Source organism: Trichosurus vulpecula, chromosome 2 (genome assembly GCF_011100635.1).
Source record: "Trichosurus vulpecula isolate mTriVul1 chromosome 2, mTriVul1.pri, whole genome shotgun sequence".
NCBI lineage: Eukaryota > Metazoa > Chordata > Mammalia > Diprotodontia > Phalangeridae > Trichosurus > Trichosurus vulpecula.
Window position 1 is genome coordinate 217686684 of NC_050574.1, and position 17709 is coordinate 217704392.

Below are 17709 nucleotides of genomic sequence, written 5' to 3' on the forward strand. Positions count from 1 at the left end.
TTGTCAAAGTCCACTAGTCCAACTCTGTAGTTTTATATATGAAGAAACTGAGGCCCATGGGGATTTTAAGTGGCTCACTGTCATCCAAACATACTAGTTATCTCTTCACTTGGAAGAAAAAATGAAAAATACCAATATGCCACCAAGTTTTTCAATGTCTTACCCAGGACTTTAAAATCACTAATAGTACATAACCCTCCAAGCAATAGCCATCCTCTGAGCAGCAGATGTTTTCACCTGGAAAATTTTTTAAGTGACAAAGAGATAGAACAGGCCCAGGTCTATCCTCTAGGACAGGGCTGTCCAAGCTTAGGTTTTTATTAAAACAATAGACAATATATTTTGATTTGCCATTTTAGTGAGAGCTCTGTGGTAGCTCGGCTTTGTTTACTAAAGCATTGATGTAAATTTCTATGCTTGTAGGCAGCATAAATCACACTGTGGGCCACCTGTGGCCCATAGGCCGCATTTTGGACAGCCCTGCTCTAGGATACCAGTCAGAGGTTAAGCTGTCTAGGTCTGGCTGGACTTTCAAAAACGGCCTACATAGCACTCCTCTGTGGTTCTGCCTTGAAGGGTTTTCTCTCTGGGTGTTTGCTCCCTCCCACTTATTCTCAGGGCTCTCTGGTGACAGTGGGAGAAGAAAGTATCTGATCAAGTGAGAGGCCTGAAGAGACTTTTCCAAGGTAAGCCTGCTAGAGTACTGAATAGTCTCTGCTTGGGGCACTGACTGTGATGGCTGGCTAGGAATTGAATGCAGTTTCTGTGAGATCTAACTGGAGCAGGGAAGACAACTTCTACATTAACTAGTGTCTTTGATACTGGGGATACTTGAAAATTCTTCCGTGCAATGGGAGTGATGTTTATGGACTAGCCAAAGTTCTTTGGGAATGTTTGTGAGAGGGAATAGGAACCACCAGGAAAAGCATGGAAGAGAATTAACATTGACATTTTTCAGGAACAGATATTCTCATTTAATTTGGAGTTTACTAATACATCACACTTTCATTTCCATGGTTCTAAGTGCCATGTAGCCTATATGCTGTTATTTCAGAATTCATTGGAAAAAGAAGAGAGAATGGGACCCAGAATAAGTTACAAAATTACAAGTTATTAGAATATTCATTTCCCCTAGACTATTTTTTCCATTTTATTCTTTAATTCTGATTTAACAAAGACTAAACAAAATAAACATTTCCATATACATTTTGGAACATGAAACTTCAAATATCTCTCACTCCAAGTTTCATCTTCTCTTTAAGTATGTTTAATCTGTAACTTCCAAAGCTGTCCTGCTTGTCTATGAACAGACCCTGTGAGCCAATGCATTGGACTCGGGAGAGTAGGGTACGTATACAGACAAAATATAATAGCCACTCTAGCAACATTGAAGTGATTCTTTCTCTAAATGGTGAAAAGGAAAGAGAGAATCAAGCTAACTATATATTAAATAATATTTTGAAATATATCCTAAATCCCCAGAAAGTCTGTCTGTATAAAAGCAATGTAGGGATGATAATTATAGCTCATACACTATCTGAAAAACAAACAAACAAAAAACCCTCGAACTTCAGGTTGATTTGAGTTAGGATTACCAAAAAGGGTTCTCTTTTCCTGCAGGGCATGCTGTTCCAGATAAAGGTATCCTGGTTCTCTTACCTGCAAATCCCATTTACAAACTTAATTGTAGCTTTGCTTTTACCGAGGCTGCTTTTGAGCAACGTAGGTCTCATTAGTCTTCCTTCAGTTCTTTTATATGTCACTAGAGGGCAACATTTTACTTCTTTTAATGTTTCATGGAAGGATTTTAAAAAGACTTTCAAAATGGGAAACTGGGAATTAACATTCTGTGGGAGATAGAAAGGGAATGGCATGTTGTTGTGAAATCTACCAATCTTTGACTGGTCTTCTTGGAACCAACTGAAGGATTCTGCCAGTCCATATTTGACGGCAATACAGAAAGGTCCTAAATAGCAACTGTCAACATAGCTTTCATTGGTTAGGCCATCCTCTCACCAGAGATAGGAGAGTTGTCTTGATTGTTTATGGGCTCAGGTGCAAAACCTTTGTGTTTTGTCTTTTCTCTAGGGTGAAATAAAGCCTATCCTACATATATGTTGTTAGCTCAAGTGCTTGAGTGGGAGCTGAGGACCCTTTTACATTTTTGGTAAAGACCAATCTGTAATCTGATATTTACAGAGGAGACAAGGGGTAGGGACAAAATGAGGCAAGAGAAAGATGTTTGAGAGATGATGCAGAATTGAATCTAGTTTGTATAAACTCAGACTGGAGGGTTCTAGAAATTCCTGGTCTGGAAAGGAAGCAAACAAAAACATACCTTCTAAATTTATTATAGAAGTCCTCAAAACTCAAGGGTTAATGCCATTTGTTTTAGATTTAAGATGCTGTAGGTGGGGGCCACATTTGATTGCTGTTAGGAACCATGCCCAATAAAGTGCCCTTGAAGACTTGCCTGTCTACTCTAGCTGACACCACTCCTTGCTTTGTATACATAATGATACATGCGTGGCCTAGGTTGAAGTGCTCGACTTCTTAGGGAGGGTGGGTGGGAAGGGAAGAGGGGAGAGAATTTGGAACTCAAAGTTTTAAAAACAGATGTTCAAAAACAAAAAAAAAGTTTTTGCATGCAACTAAAAAATAAGATACACAGGCAAGGGGGTGTAGAAATTTCTCTTGCCCTACAAGAAAGGAAGGGAAAAGGGGATGAGAGGGGAGGGGGGTGATAGAGGGGAGGGCTGACTGGGGAACAGGGCAACCAGAATATATGCCATCTTGGAGTGGGGGGGAGGGTAGAAATGGGGAGAAAATTTGTAATTCAAACTGGTGTGAAAATCAATGCTGAAAACCAAATATGTTAAATAAATAAATTAAAAAAAACCATTATAAAAAAAATGCAATGCAAACCTTAAGGTGACATATAAATGCCCATCATCAGCATCATCAGCATCATCATTAAGGCTTTATCATCCCCTTTTGCACCTGCAGCCAAAATTCAGGCTTTGTAAACCTTTTTTTTTTTACTAGTTGTTCCACAGTACAGCTGGAAGGGATTTGTTAGAGATTATGTAATCCAACATCTCAGCCTTCCTTTTAGAAGTGAAGAAGCTGAGTATTAGAGAAGTTAAGTAATTTATACAAGGTCATCTAGTTAGTAAGTGGCAGTCCTGGGATTTGAACTCAGATCTTTTTACTCCTGAGCCAATGCTATTTCTCTATTTACACCATGCTTTACTCAATATTGGTCTTTAGCAGGTTTTGCCTCTTTTTAAACACATTCATACTGAATCCAACCCCTCCAGGTCTCATAGTATAAATCAATTAATCTGATAAATTAATCCCTCTCTAATATGCTAATAAGGACACATGGGTATTTTGCCCTTGTCTTCTGGAAGCAAAACTTATTCCCTTTTTGCTGTCTTATTATTAGTGATTCTAATATTGGAAATTTCAGGGCAATTTAAGCATTGTAGACTAGACATAAAAGGATCTGTTTCAGTGTGGATACACATCGGGAAGATAATGGTTGGAGGGGTTGTCTGGCTATGGGGCTTCCTCTAGTATTTCACTGTCTCTACCATTCATTTTAGCTGTGAATTATAATTGAAGTATAAAGATGCCCATCTTATCATCATCCCTGCCACCATTCATTTAGTATAGCATTTGAGTAGTTGCTATTTAAATTCAAGAACAGGGAACATGAAACCATCAAAACAGAGTGGTACATTGAAAGTATCACTGTTTAAACATTGTTTCATGTGTCAATGCCATTTCTCCAAGAATATATAGCTTCTCCAAAAAATACTAAGCTCCCTGAGGTTAGGGATCATATGTTGTATTTTTCTTGTGCTTCCTACTGTTTCTAGCACAGTGTTTAGGTCATTGTACTCCCCTGCTCAAAAACCTTCAGTAGTTTCCTGTTGCTTATTGAATAAAGTGCAAATTTTGTACCTAGCCATGGAAGTCCTACAAAATATGACCAAATAAGTTTTTTTTTCTGCTTTGTTACACACTTATTCCTGTGCTTTAAACAAATTAAATTACTCAGTGTTCCCTGAAATCATCTCATCTATTCTAACTTCTGTACCTTCGCTCATACCATCTATTTCTGCCTATTTAAATCCTTTGTATTCTTCATGACCTTACTGTGTTGTCATCTCCTTCCTATTAGAAATATTTTCTCTTTTCTCAAATCCCTTTTTCTCACATGCACTTAATTATATTTTTTTCCTTCTAGTCTACCTGATCTAAACCCCTTGTGGGCAGGACCTGAGCCTTATTCATTCTTCTATATTTTACGGTGCCTAGTGTATATTTTTTAACAGGATTTATTTCACTGCATTAGTGAATTTCCTATGAAAACTCCCTCTTTCAATGCGAATCTGAACTGCTCTGCAATTCATAGTTTTATAGAGCTGTCTGGAGCTGGGAGAGTTTAGGTCATTTGCCCAGGATCACATAGCCAGTCATTATGTCAGAGGCAGGACTTCAAGTCTTCCTGATCCTGAAGCTGGCTCTCTATCCACTACTCCTCCACATGGTTGCCTACCTGGCATATAGCAAGCACCTTAGTAATGTTCACTGATTTTTAAGTCTAGATACTCAAATACCGTGTCAATTGAAAGCCGGTGACCACATGGACAATTATGAGAACAACATCTGCTTCTTTTGACATTCATTGGATTTGTAATCTCATCAATGTGGATGGTCCTTCAAGATAGCAGATCTCAATCCATCCAAAGCAGTTCTGGTGCACATCTTTCCTTAGATGTTCTATGGGGAGTCCTTTCAACTCATGGAATAACTCAATATATCATAAGATCACCACATCACAGATCTAAAGATAGATGGACAGATAGCCTCAAAGGCCATCTAATCCAACTCCTTCATTTTACACATGAGAGAACTGAGATTCAGAGAAGCCATGTGACTTGGCCAGGTCACACAGGCAGTAAGTATAAGATGTGGGAATTGAACCCAGGTAGGTCCTCCTACTTACTCCAGAGTCGTCAGCATTCTGTCTCATCTATCACCTATCTCTGTACAAGTATTTAATTTTCTATTATTAGAAACTATTGGGAAATTTACATGATTTGAAAATCAATACCTCAAATATTTATTTTAGCATGTGGCAAATATATAATATTCACCTTTTTTCTTTGAAAATAACTTTTTATTTCTTAGCTTGATTTTTTCAGTAAGAGATGTAGCTTTATATACATTCCTTTTTTAAAAGAATCATAACAGCTTGTAGTATCCAAAGATAGTTATCACCTAAGATTCCTACCTAGTAGACTTAGAAAAAAGTGCTTTTCTGTGTTTGATTTACTCCTTTTAGGAAGCTTAAAAATAGTCAGCTCTATCCTTTCCTTTGTTCCTTAGTCAACTATGAAAGAAATGAATGTCCTCTTGTACCACCTCTGCTAGCATTCTTTGACTTATCCTGGAATTGGGGCTGGGTGATCTTCCTAAGCAATTGTGAGGATTCTTTTTTCATTTTTATAATAACCCATCCTCTGTTTCACTTCCCACTTCCATGCCCATTCCCCAATCATTCTAAGGTTCTGTCTTATGTTAGCAGCTATAACTTCCTTTTCACGTTTGCTCCATGTCATCTTTGGTTTCCTTCTATACTAAGCTCAAATACCACCTTTTATGTAAGGATTCTCCTGATCCTTCCTCCCCTATCAGATGCCAGTGCCTCCCTCTTTCAACCAAATACTTTGTCTCTAATTTGCATAAACTTATACATGTACATTTATGATTGGCCCTGAGAAATTATAAGCTCCTTGAAGTCAGGGATTGTTTCATCCTTGTCTTTGAATCATCATCTTCTAGTACAATTCCTAGCATAAATAATGGGAATTTATAAATGCTTATTGATTAATTAATCTAGATGTGAAAGCATATGTGATAGATTACTGTGAATTAATTATATATAACAATAGCTCACATTTATATAGTACTTTAAGATTTACAAAGCACTTTCTTAACAATAACCTTATGAATTAAGAAGTCCAAATACCATTATCTCCATTTTATGGATGAAGAAACTGAGCCTCAGGTTTATGTTAAGGTTAAGAGGTTAGGTGACCTGTCCAGGGTTCCACAATTTACTAAGCATCAGAGCCAAGACTTGATTTGCCATACCATTACCATTTATGTGTATGTGTGTGTATATATATGTAATTTTCTTAGATTAAATGAAATTATGATGAAAAAAGGAAGCTACCTCATCCATCTGAAGGACAATGTCAGTTGTCACGTGGCAGGTATGATTTCAGTAGCTGGAAAAATGTTTAGATGAGAACTGTTGACATATTGGGACTATATTACTGTAATTCTTCTTATCTTTCTAATAAACTTTCAGGACAGAGTATTATTAATTTTCAGCCTTGGTTTTAGGACACCACAGTTTGCTTATATTTATGTAAAGAAGTGTTATAAAAATCTCAAAGCATAATTTATTTTAATGTACTCAGATGCAAATAACAGATGCACTGTATGCCTTTCAGCCCTCTGGGAGGAAAGGGATGTGTCTGTTGGGCAATTTATTAGGGTGGTACAATTTTTTAAAAATGGGAAATTACTGATATAAATGATTAGGTACATGTTTGCTCAAGATTTAGGGCCAGATGTGTTCTTAAAATTTCCATTTCATGGCATATGGAAAGATCACGGAACTTAATATCCTGTTGCTAGGTAGTTGTATACCTTTGACAGGTCATTTAACTTCTCTGTTCCTCAGTTTCCTCATCTTATAAAAGGATGAGTTTGAGTGAGATGATTTTCAAGGTTCCTCCTCACCTCTAATATTTTATGATTCTGTTTCTTTTTCCTGCTGCATATTCAAATATGGCTGCTATGATGTCCTGATTTTGATGGCAATGATAATAATAATGATGATAATAACAATAACTGCTGACATTTATATAGTTCTTTGTGTACATTACCACAATCTCAAAATGCAGAAATATATCACATTAGCTAGAACTGATGCTCCATCAAATTTTTTTTAGTCTGACGGAACACATGATACATTCGAATAGGGGCATGTTTACGTCCCCAGTGTAAGACTGCTGAAAGAGTCTCTAAGCAACCAAAACAACTACCATGGAGCTCTGGTACAGAAATAATCATTAAGGGTCAAGTTAGAAGAGACAAGATGAGCAAACCACTACTCCGATTTTTCTACTACCGGATCTTTAAAGAGCAAAAATAAGGAAATGGAAGATGTTTTGGTGGGGGGGGGGGGCGTGAGAGGGGAGGAAAGGAATATATATTCAACATAAATACAGAGTAATAACAGATTAAGGCTCATTTGGGAAAATAAAAAATAACAGGGGAAAGTGACTCCTATCCCGAGGTACTCCATAGAGGTATTCCATAGAAATGGAAAGTATTTGCCTCTTACCCACTTACATCATGCCTCAGAATGATCCAGACAAAAATGAGTATTCCCAAAGAATATAAAACACAGCTACCATAAGCAGTATCAATGCCTACATTCAATATTTTGTGTCCCTCAAAATTTTTAATAAAATATCATCTTTTGCTTTTTAATTGAAAATTAATGACCCTCCAGGTGAATCCCATGATTATTATCTAGGAAATTCAAGCTCATTCTTTTTTTGCTTCTCTCTTGTTTTGACCAATTAAAACTGCCAGAATCCACTGAGATTTCATTTTGATGAAGTTAATTATTCTAGATCGTCTGGAAGCGAAGTGTATTCCAGTAACAACTGTTTAACTGCAATCTCAAAAACATTTTAGGAGTAGCTTCTCTTATTCTGTAGGACGACTGCTTTTCTGATGCTAAGAAGCAGAATAAATACCATCCACCTCTTGAACGTTGTACAGCAAAAAGAGAATTATGACTCAGAGGGTATTGACAAGGGCCAGGAAAACAATTTACAGCCTATAGCATTAGCTAAGGAGAAATGAGATATACCATATAAGGATAAATGGAAGGATATGACCATTTTGAAATTTATTGATATGTTCTTTGTGATTGAGATGCCATTAGCAGAATCACTGTATTCCTGAGGAACATATGTGTGTATATATGCTATGTACCTTTGAGAATACTTTAGTCAAGAGGATGAGGAAATGCTTTGCATGCATCAGACTCATCAGGAAAGAAGAGGCTATGTGTTACATTGGGACTGGAATATGGTAAAAGAAAAAAAAAACCAAGAAATTTTAAGAAAGCAATGAAGTCTAGCACAGTGTTTTATTTATCACACACATATGTACGTGTATTAAGTATGAAAAACTTGAGACCATCTGTCACAAACTCCCGCTTCTTCTCATCATGATGCCTCAAATCACTTCTATGTTGCCATCAAAAAAGTATTTATTAAGTACCTAGTATGGGCCAGGCACTGTTCTAGGTACTGGCAATAAAAATATAATGAGGAAAAGAAGAAATTGTTTTGTCTAGAGCCTACCCCATGGAACATTGAACCTTTACCCTGGCCATTTCCTTGGAAACCTGTGGCTTAATGATGAAAGGACTGGGTAGTTTGGTATTACAAATCAAACACTAGGTCTTTTGGTCATCTCCCTGTCCCATGAGAGAAGCAGAGGAATGGGATGATGTGTCATTTGAAGGGGCAGTGGCAGCTTGTGGCTCTTTCTCTTCTTTAGTCCCTCCTATGTAATAAATAGGTCTCCCTCTCTGTACTTCCCATGAGAGACTGGGAAAGGGGATGCATTTTCCTCAACCCCAAAAAAGCATGGCCTCTGTGAGCATATAGCAGCTAAAGTAAGGGCTTGGCTAGGTGAGCTAAGCTCCCATAGGTCCCTCAGTCAGAAGGGACTGGAGGCAAGATGAGTCTGAACCAGAGAAGATGATCACAAGTAGCAGGATGAGCCAGCTCCTGGTTCAGCACGTTAGAAGACACCTAGGGCAGAGGTGTGCTGAAGTCAGCTTGTACAGGTTCATGAGAGTTGATAGTTAAATTTTTAGTGTGAACATTTACATCTCAGAAATTGGCAAATGCTACAAATCAGAATTTCATTTATTGTTTTGTTTATTGTCTAGATTTAAGAAAGTGATGGAGAAAATGTTAAGAATGTGGAGTAAGCTTAAAATTTTGTATCTTCAGAAAGAAGATTGTAAAGCATATCCTTGACCAGAAGAAATTGTTTAGACAGTTCAAGGCCATGGTAAATTGTAAAGGGTCTTTTCATTATTCCCACAAACTGCTTCATGTTCTGCAGTTTCAGCCTCCCAAGAAAGTATTATAGCAGTCATGTTACTGCTGTGTTTAAGTCTTTGTACATGTCACCTTGTGGATCTTGTGTGTATTTATCATTTCCTTTATGTAGAGAAAGGAATAATTGTTCTATATCTGATCTACATTGTACTCTGAATACCTTTCTACTCACTCTATTTGGGAGACTCTAAACAGGACACTAACCTAAATTTATGTACTTTTCTCTGCACCTCTAGGGTGGAACATAAAAATAGAGCTCAAGAAGACCCCTCCCTTTAGGGAACAGACAACCCGAGGACTGAACCTGGTCTTCCTGTGTGCATGGGTCCAGAGATGAGAGGTGATCCTTTACAGAGATAGGATGATGAGTATCCCAGCCCCCTGAGGCCCTGCAACAGTTTCTATTATTATCCCATACTCAAAGTTCCCCTGCTCTAGTCTCAGATGAAGAGGAGAGCCTTCTTGCAAATTCCAAGCCTTCTATCTGTGTACTTTCCCCTTTATGTATTCCCTTTGCATCCTTTGGAAATATGAATTTTGATCACCCCCTTTCCCAACATTTAATCTCTTCTTGTCCACTGGCTTATTCCCTTTTACTTATAAACATGCCCAGGTATCTCTAATCCTTAAAAAACAAAAACAAACCAACAAACAAAAACCACCTTCACCTGATTCTACTGAGCTACATTTCTGAGATCCCTGAAATACTCCTGCCCTGGGGCACTACCCACCAATTCCATCCTCCCCACACCCCCTTTTCAGTTTCTTTTTATGTATTATTTTCTGCCATTAGAATATAAGCTCCCTGATGGTAGGAACTCCCTTATTGGCTTGTATTTATACCCCATTACTTAACCCTTAGTATCTAGCACATATGGAGTAGTCAATAAATGCTTTATCTATTTGCCTACTAGCCTCTCCAACTTTCACCCTATACTTTACCTTTCTTTCATGGTTAAACTCTTAGGGAAGAAATTCTTGCCTCCATTTTATTACTTCCCATTTACTTCTCAATTTCTTGTAATCTGGTTTCTAATTTTATGGTTCAACTAAAACTGCAGCCTCAAAGGCCACCACTGATGTCTTAGTTACCAAAAACTTTTGTCACCCCTCATAGGTCTTGAACACTTTGCAGAATTTGACATTGTTGACAACCTTCTCCTTCCTAGTTTTCCATGGCATGGATGTCTATTTATTTTCTTTATGCCTGTTGAACCACTCTTTCTATTTTCCTTCGGATTATCATCCATGACCACTCCCTCTATTCTAGATCCTCTCCTCTCTCAACACTCTCTCAGTGATCTCATCAGTTCCCATGAGTTCAACTATTATTTCTCTGCAGACAACTTCCCAAGCTATATACCCAGCTCCAGGTTTTCTCCTGGACTCCAGTCTTGCATAACCAACTGCTTATTGCAGCCTGCACCTGGATGTACCATAGGGATCTCCAACTCAGCATACCCACAACTCATGATCTTCCTCTACCAAACCCTCTCCTCTTTATAAATTTACCATTTTTGTTGAGGGTCCCACCATTCTTCTTGCAGGTTTCCAGGTTTGCAACCTTGGAGTAATCCTCTACTCTTTACTCACACAATTATCCAACAGTTGCCAAGTCTTATCAATTTTAATGTTAAGGATTAGGGATTAGCCTTCTCTGCTATTAGTTCACTGGATTTTTTATCTCACTAGGGTTTTGGGGGTCCAACATTGTGAAGAAAGCAGAAATTGCTTCATTTCTTTTTCATAATTCCTAATTTGGAGAGTTTTGAGAGGTAATGAGGGCCACAGAAAATATCTAGTCCTCCATCTTATTGCTTAATTGCAAAGGATTTTTTGTTGATCAAGAAGGCTAGATTTAGTTATAAATCTGTTTTTTTGTGAATTATGGATTGGGATTTGTGGATTGAGGCTAGATTTAGTTATATATTTGTTTTTATTTTCTCAGAAGCTTATGATAACATATATTATTAAGCAACAAAATTTAAGTATATATACACGTGTGTGTGTGTATATATGTATATATGTTCATACGCACACACACAAATTAGCGAACATTTATTAACTGCCTACCGTGTGTCTGGCAAGGAGCTTGACACTGGGGAGAAAAAAAACTAAAAATGACAGTGCCTGCCCTCAAGGAGTTTTCATTATATTAAGGCACTATAACATGTTCACAGAAAAATAAATACAGGATATTGTAACCTATTGTTCTAAAATTCAAGTGCTAAAAGTATATAAGGTTAGAATATTTAGATGAGATTTCACATTTTCTTGGTTCAGACTGAATATTTAGAAAACCATAGATATGTTTGGCAAGGAATTATGTAAACCACCTCTTTTTATTGTTAAGCACTGAGTCTAGTTTCTTTTTGAAGACTGTTTTGATAAAGCTGAGGAGGTGATTCTGTAAGAAAAAAGGCTATAAATCCAAGAAAGGTTAAGGCTTGCTAGCATAGAGCTCAGCTCTTGTTGCTAAAAAAAGAAAACTCTGTAGGAAGAGCCTATAATTTTCACTACTATCTTTGGACTTGGAGAAATGCCCAGGTTAGTGACAAATCAGCATTAAGGGGAAGACTATGAATCCACTGCATTGGCTGTAAGGGACAGCTACATCAAATGAGATGGATAACTGCAGAAAAACAAAAGCCATGAGGAATCTTTAATAGCCAAAGAGTAACTGCAGGATTTCTTGCTATTTTCAAGTTGAGATGTAATTATAGTAGAATATTTTAAGATACTGAAAATAGATAGCAAAAACAACTCTAAGCTACTAACCAGAATAATATATCTCTACCAGGGTGTCTTTTGTTTGTTATAGTGGGAAAAGTGCTGGCTCTGGAGTCAGAAAACCTAGGTTCAAATCCTAGTGCTGAAACTCAACTGTCTGTGTGACTTTGGGCAAGTTATTTAACCTCTCCAAATTTGACTCACTTTCTTCCTCGGTAAAAGGAGAGGGTTGGACTAAATGGCTTCTGAGGATTCTTTATATAGATCTTTTCTATCTATCTATCTATCTGTCTATCTATCTATGTGTGTATATGTGTACATATTATATATGTATATATGTGTATGTATTATACATATGTATAATCCTACACCGAAAACCATCATCTTCCCCTCAACCGGCATCTCCTTTTGACTTCCCTGTTTCGTTAGTTCATTCAGCAGCTTCCTCCCATATGCCTAGACTTTAAAATTTGGAGTCCTCTTTGACTTTTCTCTTTCACCTAATCGGTAGAAAAAGTTCTGTTAGTTCAAGGTCTTACTGATATTACTTTCTTTACATTTCTTTTGCTTATGACTGCTTCAAGTCTTTATTCAATTCACATTTGGACTTCAGGTGATTTGTCTGTCCATATGCTGCCTTCTCCAAGCTATTAATCTTCTTAAACACTACTTTTTAAAACATCATTCGTTGTTTCAAAATCCTTCGATGAGTTCCTATCACCTACCCAAAAAAGTTGACAATCTTTACCCTTGCAGTGAATAACTTGCACAATCTACCTTTCTAGGCTTATCTTCTATTCCTCCTCTATACCAGCCTTATACTCATCCCCACGCAAATTGGTTTATTCACCATTCTCCAGCTTCCCCTAGGCAGCTGGGTGGAGGAATGGATAGAGCGTGGGACCTGGAATCAGGAAGACCTGAGTACCTATCCAGTCTCAGATCCATACCAGTTGTGTGATTCAGGGCAAGTCAATTGATTTCTATCTGCTTCAGTTTCCTTATGTGTAAAAAGAGCTAACAAAAGCACCTTCCTCCAAAGTTGTGGTGGAGCCAGCTCAAAATGGAAAGAGAGCTGATTGTTAAGTTTTCAGTGAGCATTTCCACCTCAGAAATTGCAAACAGTATAAATCAATCGATCAATAGACATTTATTAACCACCTACTGTCAGGATAGATGTATTGTAATGTTGATTATCTAAATTTAAGAAAGTAATGAAGAAAATATTAGTAATACAGATTACATTTAAAAGTGTCATGCATACATTGGTTGTGGGGAAGGGGAAGCTTGTGGTTAAACATTTTCCAACACACCACTGTGGTAATTTGCAGGGTTGTTTTGAGGATCAAGTGAGATAAAATTTGTAAAGTGCTTTGCAAACCTTAAAGTACTTTATAAATGCCAACATGTATTAACAGTATTTTACTCAAATTATTTCCTTCTCTTGAAGTGCCAGAACTTTCCACCTCTGCCTTTAAAGAATGCATAGCATTTCCAAACTACCTCATAGGTTTATAAGGCCATACATGTAAAGCAGGAAAGGACCTTAGAGATGATTTAGTCTAATCTCATCGCATATGAAACTGAGGCCCAGAGAAGCAGAAAGACTTGTCCAAGCTCTTGAAACTTTCCCTGATCACACTAGTGGGAGGTGATGGATTTGTGCTCTGATATCCTATAGAATTTTATTTCCTCCATTTGTGGTCCTTAAGTTAGACTGCCTTAATAATGTAGTTATTTGTAAATGTGTTTTATTTCCCACTGGGAAGCTAGGTGGCAAAACTAGGTGGCTAGCTGCCACTACTGGAGTTAGGAAGACTCATCTTCCCAGGTTCAAATACAGACTCAGACACTTACTAGCTGTGTGACCCTGGGCAAGTCACTTAACCCTGTTTGCCTCAGTTTCCTCATCTGTAAAATGAGCTAGAGAAGGAAATGGCAAACCACTCCAGTATCTTTGCCAAGAAAACTCCAAATGGGGTCACCAAGAGTTGGACACTACTGAAAAACAACTAAACAACAAATTTATTTTCCCTACTAGGTTGCAAAATCTTTGAAGGCAAACACAAAAACAGCTTGAAGATGAGGGTGTCTTTCTTAAATTATCATGGTTATTGATAACCAGTTATGTTACCAGCCTACCAGTGATATAGAAAACAAAAAAAGGAAAATGGTTCTATTCATTTGGAGGTGATTTTGATAGATGAGATGATCAACTTTGAAAACAATAACTGCAACTGAAGGGGTTCTCCTAAAAATGGGCAAGGAAAATCAAAGATCTGAGATAAGCAAAGTAGAAGGAGCTAACTGTGATGAAACTTGATTTGCTCCCATTTGTACATAATTGCCATTAACTGCTGGACTAATAATAGCCAGTATGCTTAAAGGGAAAAAAATCAAATGTTTAAAAAAATCCTGAAAAGCTATAGACTCTTTCCAGTATTTTCTAACAAAGCAAGTTGGCAGATTTGAGGAAGTGTCTGATAAAATGAATGTTGCCAAAAAAATTTTGATGTTCATACTAAACCAAGTCCTTAAGTTTCACTGTGTAACTGTGATGATATAAATGTTAGCTATTTCAGTAAGCATTAATTCAATCAACAGAGTCAGAAGAACTTCATTTTAGAGGTTAGGGAGTGCAATCATAGGATCATTAATCTAGAGCTGGAAGGGACATTGGAAGTCACCTAACCCATCTCATTTTACAGATGAGGAAATGGAGGGCCAGAGAGGTTGTTATTGCCCAAGCTTACACAGCCAGTAAATGATAGAGCAGGTATTTGAACTCGGGTCTCATGAGTCTAAGTTTAGTGCTGTTTCCATGAAACCATAAAATGCTGCCAGAAATTTATTTCCTACTTATGTAGCACGTACAAGAACATATAATCTCAAACAAAATTAGTGTTCCTTGCTGTATTTCAGTGAACCTGAAACACTTTCTGTTGCAGTGGGTCAGGGGTACCAGTGTTTCTAGTTATGCCTTTTTCCTAGTTTTGGATGCTACAATGAAATATCTGTGCATATTCATGTTTATTTTTGGGTTGCACATGATGTAGGCTAAATGCATTGAAAATTGCATTAAGATCATTCCTAGGGAAAAATATTTTTAACTAGTAGGTGTGCTCACTCACACTACACACACACACACACACACACACACACACACACACACACTTATACTCTATAAAGCAGGGATTCTTAAACTGGAGTCCATGAACTTTTAAAAAATATGTTTGATAACAATATTTCAATATACTTACTTTCCTTTGTACTCCTCTGTGTTTTATTTTATGCACTTAAAAACATTATTCTGAGAAGGGGTCTAGAGACTTCACCAGATTGCCAGAGTTCCGCCACAGGAAAATGGTTAAGAATCCTTGCTATAGATAATCCTTTATGTAGCCCATTCTAATGCCTTAGCTGGAAGCTATAAAGGGATTTGCTATTCAGTTCTATTGTTTTTTTTTTCAAAAGCTGCTGGTTTTTGGAATGCTGGATTATTGAGATTCTACTGGAGTAACACTGTGACATTCCTTGGAGACAGCTGCAATACCTGCTCTATGGCTGACCTCCAGGCTGTAGGTGCAAGGTGACTATGTTTCTCCTGCTCCCCAATATCCTTGACCACAATCTCCCAGCTCCAAAGCTAATCCTGGAGCTCTCAAGGCTGAAAGGAGATGTACCAGAAGAAATAGTGAGGCTTTTAGTAAGTTGCCAGTGTTTGGAATTTCCTCTAGATGGGTTCAAAAGAGATGGAAATAGGAAAGATACTGTGTCTGTTTCTGTCTTAAAATACATTCTTGTTAGGCCACCCTGACAACAGATCTGTTTGTGAATAGGTGATACATACATCTTAGTTACATGGAATGCCCAATATTCTGTTGCTAAGGATCTAAGCATATTCGTGATACCTCATTTTAGGAGTGTACAAGAATGAATAATAAATCTATGACTAATTATTAATGATAGAGAAATAACACATTTGGGTGACAGAAGGTAGACAATTTTAATAGCAGCAGCATTGTTAACTTTGCAAACACAGGGGAAAAAGACTCTGAAACTACATTATAGATGGAGGCATATGCCCTGTTTTAAAACAGATATGAATTAAATCATCTACTAAAGTTGTACTCCATTGCCTCAACACATCATGGCAGAGAGATGAGGCAGAGGTTCTTAAAGGCTAGGGGAGCAGACTTCTGTCAGGTCCCACCAAACTGGAAAGCCTTTGCTTATGGTCTGGGAGACAGGTTGTCTGGCTGTCATCTGAAGACCAGTCCAACAAAGTTCATAGAAGTGAATCACCAGAGGGTTAGGCACAGTCATTCATAAAGTACCCACTGAGTCACTAAGAGGAGTTGCTTTGATAGAGAGAATATTCTCATTCATGAAGATAGTTGCTAGAAATTATGTAGCAAGAAGGAAGTTCATAGTGCACCCCTTTCTTGACTAAATAGGTCGTTTGCACAGGAAGCTTTAAAAAGTATATTTGCTTTCCCTTGTTTATTATGCACTTAAATGAATATTTGCCTAGAACTTTTAAAGACTTATAAAGCATGATTTTGGGGAGAACTTTTCCAATGTCGTCCTTGGTTTCTAATAAACAGAGGAACAGAGAAGTCCTTTGTTTTTGTCTTTTCTGTCTCACTTTGGGGCCCAACCTAAGTAATTGCTAAGCAAGAGGATGGGTAAAAATATACCTTGCAGAGCTTTGAGTTTCCTTCGTCTCATTGCCAGAAAAGATATAAAAGAAAGACAATGCATTTTGTTGTTGATAATGATGTTCTAGTTTCTATTAATAATGTTAAATAATATTTATGTGGAAATTTTATTTTCAAAGTTATGCATTTTTTTGCATTTATAGCTGATTAATTATACTGCAAAGAGGGATAGATATTATCATCCCCTATTATAATTTTCTACAGGGGGAAACAAGAGCATCAGAGGTCAGGTAATTTGCCCAAGGTCACTTAGCCCATGGGATAATCAAGACAAGAACTGAAATCTTACTATTCCTTGCCAGCTATAGTTTGCCAGCTATTCCTTTTACTAAGACTAGCTTATGTAGAGGGGGCAAAGGTCCCACATTTGCAAGTATTAAGTTATATGGAATCTTGAAGTATCTAAAATTTAGCACCTTTTATTTTTAGTGGTTTTAGACAGGGGAGCTAAAAAATTCTCTAAGCTTCCAGGGAAGGCAGGGAGAGGGGAGGACTCCTTTTAGCTAGAGTGTCATGTTTCTGCATACATTTAATGGATGTAATGTTAATGAATATATATATATATACATACATATATATACATACATATATATAAAACCTCTTTAGGGGCAGCTAGGTGGCGCAGTGAGTAGAGCACCAGCTCTGGAATCAGGAGGACCTGACTTCAAATGCGACCTCAGACACTTGACACACTTATTAGCTGTGTGACCTTGGGCAAGTCACTTGACCCCAATTGCCCTGCCTTCCCCCCTCAAAAAAAACCTCTTTAAACATTTGGTACTGGTCTCAGCAGCTAAAATAGTTTGTTCAAGGTATATAGTGTTTTCAAAGTCGTAATTGATTGAAATGATTATGAAAAGAACATTCACATAGACTCCTATGTTCTAAAAGTTGGAGGGGATTTGAGTGGCCCTCTAGTCCCCATTTTGTTAACACATGAACCCACCTCATCAATACCACTAGTGAATGATAAATCACCTTCGATAGCTCTAGCACTGAGCCACCTCATTCCATTTTGG